We start from the raw sequence: 6,332 nt of genomic DNA, 5'->3' as shown, positions 1-6,332 counted from the left end.
CCGCCCCGCCCCGCCCGCCAGCGCCCCGTGCTGCAGTACTGCCGGCGGCCTGTGGAGTCGCTGCTCTGTGGCTCCGCATGTGTAGAGCTCTACCCCGCGCTGGCGCACGGGCGGCCCAGCGCTCTGCAGGCCGTCGGGGAAGTAGCCCGGGAGCCTCCGGACCGCGGACCGCCCTTCCCCCTGACCCCACTCCTGAGAGAATCGCGCTGTGCTGCTTTGCTTTTGTTTCTTTAGTGTCGCGGGAGTGGGAGCGTCAGCGTCGGGGGCTGGACGAGATCTCCGAGGACTCGATGTAGCGCTAGGCGCCGGCCTTAGTGAGGCCTCCCTTGAGTTCTCCCGACAGAGGTTTGCAGCAATCGCAACGTTTGCATTTAAACAAATGCAAATGTCGCCCTGGAAGATCCAGAATGCCTCGGGGTTAAAGGCATTCCTGATGAGCCCTCCACCCCCCACATTTTGTTAGACTTACAAATAGATAAGTGTGCGCCGCCGCCTCTGGGCCGTAAGTCCCACCAGGACACGCGTGCCGGGTGTTTTGCAGGTTGTTGAGGCACCGGGATAAAGCACAGTGCCAGGCACAAAACAGGCCCGTCTTCCAACACGAGGCTGGGTGGCGTCGTCAGCGTCCCCGGCCTAGATCAGCCCTAGGCAAAGCAAGGTGCAGAGGCGGGCTGGTCCCTAGGGGAGGGGATGGGTACAGAAAGGGAGGGGGGGCAGGTGAGAAACGTTCAGAGCAATCGGACAGGGCTGCAGTGTCCGAGCGGGTGACCCGCGGAACAGGGTAAAGGAATTCGGGTGGGCTGTACTCTCAGACTCAGCGCATGGTCGCTTGTGGCTCAGGCTGCGTTCTAGCCAGACGCAGTAGACGCCCGGAGTTTCAAAAAGGATAGGGGTGGAGGATGAGCTCACCATACTGCAGCATCCAGAGTGCTGCTTCCACAAAGCAGATGGGGTCGAGTCACTCCTCAGCTGCAGAGTTCTTGCGGGACCCTCCAGTCCTGCACAGCCTCCAGCAGCATCTCTTACCCGCTCCTCAGCCTCTGCTGTCTGCCACACGGGCTCCCTCCCTCTGCACAGCTGATGCACCTGCCTCTCCTGTCTCAAGGCCCTTGCCCCGTTCCCTCTGCCTGCCACGTCTCTCATCTCTCTCGTTTCAACTCAAAAACCACCTTTCTAACAATTTCATCTCACAGGACTGTAATTTCCCCTCACTCTGTCACATCTCTGTGTTTTATGTTCTTCATAATGAACTGAAATTACTTTTTATTCATTTACTTGAGTCTTTTCATTCTCCTCCACTACAAAATAAGTTATTGTCTGTCTCGTTCACTCTTGTATTCTCAGTGCCCAAGGTGGAGACCCTGGCACTTAATAACAGGCACCCACGATAGTTGAGTGATTATTTATTAATTCAAGAGGAAAAAACTGTGGTCTGAGTGACCAGAGCATGAAAGAAGACTTAGAATCCTCAGGTCCGAGAGTATTGACACTTAATTACGAATCCACTCTTTCATCTCTAAATTTTCTCATCTGGGAAAATTATGGGGATAATAATAGTATCTGCTTCATATGAGAATGAGATGAGTTAGTTAACTTTTGTAAAAAACTTTAAACGATGTTCATATTGAGAGGCATAGATAATTTGGCTATTGCATCAAGTAGGATAAGCTAGGTTACATTCTAGTAATAACCCCCAAATCTCAGTGGCTTAAAAAGACGAAGGTTTATTTTTCACTTATACTATATATCCATCTTCAATTAGCTGAGGACTCGGCTCCCTGACATCTTTAGTCCACAAACCAGGCTGACAAAGCAGCCGCCAGATGATGTGTCGTCAGTTGTCAAAACAGGAGAAGGAAAGCTTGGCTTACCCGAGCACTGACTCGTAAAACTTCCAACCGGAGGTGGCAAATGACATTCACTCACATTTAATTGGCCAAAGCAAGTCACATGACCGCACCTAGCTGCAAGAGACAGAGGAGGGCTATTCTACTATGCGCCTCGGGGAACTGGAAATATTTTCTAGACAATAATAGCTATTATTATTACTGTTGCTGTTATTCATTCCTGAAGTATGCTTACTAAAACACGTGGGGTCCATATGCATCGCAAGTGACAAAACTCTGGGAAGGCTCAGCTTACGTATGGATTTTTTTTTTTTCTTGTTCTTGTATATAGCCTCAAACTCTTGCTGTCTAAGAAATGTGTGGGTGGCAGGTGTTTTGAGATCCACTTGTTCACAAAATTTGGATGGTACTGGATGGTAAGACCCATGAGAACAAAACATCATTTTTATTTTGCTCACCTTTGGATACTGAGAATACAAGTATGGAGGTTATAGTACCCAGAATTTATCTTTCCATTTTATCCAGGAACCCTGTAGAGAAAAATCTGGACCATTCATTGATTTAACAAACAAGTTAAACTGGGTGGAAACATTACTCCAAAGACGACTGGAACTAGAAATCCTCTTGGGGAAAAACTGTCTTTTTTTAGGGAAAGTAAAATTCTAGATCTTGACTTTGGGACCTCACTTTCCACACCTAAAGCTGAGAGTTGATTTCTTATGCAGAATGGTGTCACTACCAGGAATTCGAGGTCCTGAAGACTTGAGAGAAAAGATCAGCGAGTGAGAAGGGGTGAAGATGGGAGAATTTACCCTAAGATGCCTTGTGACCTGTGATCAATTCCCAGGAGTTGGATGGTCACAGACTTTAAGATTACAATCAGTGTTTTTCACTGTTTCATGTAAACTTCCTCTGTTGTCCTGACTCTTTAGGAAAAGTCTGATACACACAACTCAGCATTCATGGTTATGTTGGAAGCTGCCAGTTTTCTTCCAATGTCTGCTTTCTTCTTCTTTCTTACAAAAAGCCTACTTTTAGCTGGGCATGTAAACCTGTAGCCTTTTATAAGCTCCTTTCCTTAGGAGTACTCTATAAAGCATTCATAGGCAGCGCACTGGCACTTGCCATCAGTTTAAGATCACAACGGTAGCAGAGTCTTCTAGTTGTTTCCTTTTTTTTTTTCTTAGTAATAAGCCTCTTCCAATTTCTTTCCTCTCAAAAGAAAGATTAAATTTCCAAGTCTTGCTTGTAGGTAGGTATGATCATGTCACTAGGTTCTAGTCACGGAAAAGCAAGTAGAACTAGAGTATGCATGACATCTAGCAGTGTTCTTAAAGGAAGGCAAGTGCAATTCTTTGCCCCTTTTTATATTCTGTTGGCTTGAGTAGAGGGATGAAGAGGCAATGGCTGGAGCTTTAACAGCTATTATGGACCATAAAAGTAAATATAACTTGTTGAGGATGGTGGAGCAACAAGGTAGAAGGAGCCTGGGTTCCTGACAATCATGGAGCTACCATACCTACCATTCAGTGATTATCCCAATTTAATTTACTTAAGAGGGAAATGCACTGCTGTTTTGGATTTCCTGTCACTCACAACAAAACCCAATGTGAACCCATCCAGTGTTGCTGGGAAAAGTAAATGGTGGGAATGGGCAAAGCATGAGCCAACATGATATGAAGAATGAACAGTATGTGTTGGTGTGTTGGATGATCTACACTTTCAAATAATTCAGCAGAAGCAACAACTCAGAGGGAAAAGTCTGCAGAAGAAATAGAAGTGATCTTTCTCTTCCCACTCCAACCCCTTCAAAAATTCCCAGCTATAAATTGAGCACCATTGCATCTCCTACCATTGGGATTCTCTCACCATTTTTTTTTTTTTTTTTGCTGTACGCGGGCCTCTCACTGTTGTGGCTTCTCCCATTGCGGAGCACAGGCTCTGGACGCGCAGGCTCAGCGGCCATGGCTCACGGGCCCAGCCGCCCCGCGGCATGTGGGATCCTCCCGGACCGGGGCACGAACCCGTGTCCCCTGCATCGGCAGGCAGACTCCCAACCACCGCGCCACCAGGGAAGCCCCTCTCACCATTTTTATTGGAATCTTAGAGTAAAGGATGATATATCGTCTCTTCTTGCTGCCTTTAAAACAGACAACTTTGAGAGCTCTACATGCATATCGTGGTTTCTGATGGTCAGATGAGCACAGTCAGAATCAAGCTGTCAGCTGGCAGGTCATTCACTCAGCTAGATATTGCTCCCCAGCGGAATGGTGATCAGTATGAAGTTTTGAACCATTTCTTCATAATTGCAGATTATTTAGTGAATACCCAAAATAGCTAACAGACAAAATAAGAAGGCCAAGAGAATGCTGATGTTGAAATGAAAGAAAATGGGAGTAAAAAATTATAATTTTTCAGCATATTCAAGCCTCAAGATGAGATTTTCTAGTGACCTGAGTTGCAGGTATGTGATCCAAATTCATAGGTATTATATCAAGATTCCTCAAGTAATTAAAAATAATAAAAAGAAAATTATATCCAATATTATAATACTTTTATCCAATTTGGCTTTACATTAATTGGAAATAAAGACTACCCACACCAGGGATGTGTTATTTGCAGAGAAGTACTTGCAAATACTAGTTGGAAATTCTTTCTTATCATTTTATAAATAAAACTGTGAAAATTATAGATAAGAAGCCAGTTAATTTTAAGTGAAAAATGCAAGAATTCCAAATATCCATTCATGAAAACTGTATTTTCAGTACTGCAGAATGTACTTTGTATTTTGATCTGTATTTTATACAGACTGTTCTCAAACCAAAACATGATATCTGTTTTTTAAAACATAGTGAATTTATTTTTCTTTGGGAGAGGTTCATGTTCAAATCGTTAATGCTTAAAATTTTGATAACTTTTTTTTGTTTCATAGAAATTTTAGCATGTAGTGTGATAATATTAGTTTTTTTTTTTATTGAGGTATAGTTGATTTACAATATTATATTAGTTTCAGGTGTAGTAATTCAAAATTTTTATAGATGACTACATTTACAGTTATGATAAAATATTGGCTATATTCTCTGTGCTGTACAATATATCCTTCCAGCTTATTTATTTTATGCATAGTATTTTGTACCTCTTAATCCCCAACCCCTATCGTGACCCTCCCCCTTCCCTCTCCCCACTGGTAACCATTAGTTTGTTCTCTATATCTGTGAGTCTGCCTCTTTTTTGTTATATTCACTAGTTTGTTTTAATTTTTAGATTCCACATATAAGTGATAACATACAGTGTTTGTCTTTCTCTGTGAGTATCTTTTAAAGTCATGCATGCTTATGGCTAAAATATCCAATGGAATAGAAAGACAAAAATACAACGGTCCACACTACTCCATCCCTTCTCAACTGTTCATTTATTAAATCAATATTGACTGAGGATGGCTACATACCAGGCAGATATTATTCTAGGGGCTTCTAATTAACTCCACTTTTAATTCTTTAGGCTATCACATAAGATTAGTTCCATATGGCTAAATAACAGGCGTATAATGTTCTTTTTTGATTTATCAATTTTAGGAATTCTCTATTCTGCAACGATAAAAGAGGAATTACTTCTTTTACAGGAATCATCACTTCACCTCCCTGGAATTATCATATACAATCATTTCTCTCTTTTTTTTTCTCTTTTGGTTGTCCTTGCAATTTGCAATAATGTGCTTACACTTTAATTTCTTTTTCCACTATAGAGACAGAACTTTTGCTCCTAGTTTTATATGATGGAGATAACCGTCTCCCACCCCCACCCAGTGCCTTTCCTCAGTCCTCCTCTCCATGCCCCCCTCTGGTTTCTACATCCTCAACTTTTACATTTTTACATTTTCAAGGCTGAACATTTACATTCTGTTCTGTAGCCATAAGTGTCATTGTCCCTTTCCTTTAGGTTGACTATACAAGTGGAAAGTCAAAGTAGTTACACAATTGTGATTACATGATTGTGAGTTTCTGATTTTCATGGAATTTCTTTGCAGGTTTTCTTTCATTACTGAAAAGAAATATACTTTAAATCTTTTCCAACCACTGCATCCAATAGGATGTTCTAAAAAGTTCCCTCCCGCTCCCAACTCCCAAATCTCCTTCCTGACACCTTTTGACCTCCAGTTCTAATCTGCACTTGTGTCTATACCTGCTTCCCACTGGGCATCCTCTGATCTTAGTTCATTTCTTTCCTTTTTTCTTTGTTAAAACCCTGGATACTGGAATCCCTTAGTTTTCTGTTTGTTGCTTGCTTGTTTGTTTGCTTACTCTTTTTCTTGCCAGAGATTATCTCAAATAACCTACTAGAAAGAGTTTTAGATGTAAGTTTTCAGAAGCCTTGAATGTCTAAAGCTATCTTTTTCATCCCTCATATGATGCCAATGGGTTATTCTAGTTTGAAAATAAAATTTCATCAAAGCTTTGGATGATCAGCTCTATTGTTTCCTTGGCT

This window comes from Neophocaena asiaeorientalis, unplaced genomic scaffold (genome assembly GCF_003031525.2).
Source record: "Neophocaena asiaeorientalis asiaeorientalis breed wild unplaced genomic scaffold, Neophocaena_asiaeorientalis_V1.1 scaffold218, whole genome shotgun sequence".
NCBI lineage: Eukaryota > Metazoa > Chordata > Mammalia > Artiodactyla > Phocoenidae > Neophocaena > Neophocaena asiaeorientalis.
This window is presented reverse-complemented; position numbering follows the sequence as displayed.